This window comes from Bos indicus, chromosome 3 (genome assembly GCF_029378745.1).
Source record: "Bos indicus isolate NIAB-ARS_2022 breed Sahiwal x Tharparkar chromosome 3, NIAB-ARS_B.indTharparkar_mat_pri_1.0, whole genome shotgun sequence".
NCBI classification, from domain to species: domain Eukaryota; kingdom Metazoa; phylum Chordata; class Mammalia; order Artiodactyla; family Bovidae; genus Bos; species Bos indicus.
In genome coordinates this window covers 23145001-23146087 of record NC_091762.1, presented here as the reverse complement: position 1 = coordinate 23146087, position 1087 = coordinate 23145001, and positions in this window count along the sequence as shown.

Sequence of the window (1087 nt, the reverse complement as noted above, 5' to 3'; positions counted from 1 at the left end):
ACCATCTGGAGTTGCCACAACAGAACTGGTAGGGGGAGGGGTTCATGGAATCTTGGGGGCCCCTGCCTTCCAGGTGCCTAGGCCATGACCCTTTGTGAACATCACCACTGATAGCACCCAAGCCCTCAGCAGTCACTCTGATGTTCACTGCACATGTCCAGATACCACTGATCTATCTCCTAACAAAAATTATCGAAGCTGAGTTCTCATTGTTCATTCTTGTGTGTATAAAAATATTCATGGGAGAAATACTTTGCCAGCAGGTCTTAATTTCTGTCGGGCTGTCATAAAGTCACCTCAGTTCAGTTCAGTTCATTTCAGTCGGTCAGTCATGTGTGACTATTTGCAGCTCCATGGACTGCAGCACACCAGGCCTCCCTGTCCATCACCAACTCCTGGAGTTCACTCAAATTCACATCCATTGAGTCGGTGATGCCATTCACCATCTCATCCTCTGACGTCCCCTTCTGCTCCCACCTTCAATCTTTCCCAGCATCAGGGTCTTTTCCAATGACTCAGTTCTTTGCATCAGGTGGCCAAAGTATTGGAGTTTCAGCCCCAGCATCAGTCCTCCCAATGAATATACAGGATTGATTTCCTTTAGGATGGACTGGTTGGATTTCCTTGTAGTCCAGGGCACTCTCAAGAGTCTTCTCCAACACCACAGTTCAAAAGTGTTAATTCTTTGACACTCGCTTTCTTTATAGTCCAACTCTCACATGCATACATGACTACCAGAAAAACCATATCACCTCATCTTCTCTTTAAACAGATCTTAAGGCTTTTCCACAAGTGAAGGACATCAAACTTGTAGACTGTCATGAATTTCTTCTCTGGGTCTTCTCCAGTTTAGTCTGTGTCCTAAAAACTGTAGGATAAAAATCAGAGTACAATATTAAGTGGTTAAATAAGTTTTAAAAGTATTTTCTGTCCCATCTCAGTATTCTTTTGCTGCATCCCATTGTTATGTCAATGTCTTCTCTCTACTGGGCAGCATGTTGGCTTCACAATAAACTTAAATTCGACATCCCTACTTTCTAAATTCTTCCTCTGGGTCTGGGTTGTTCTATTTGATTTTTTTTAATGT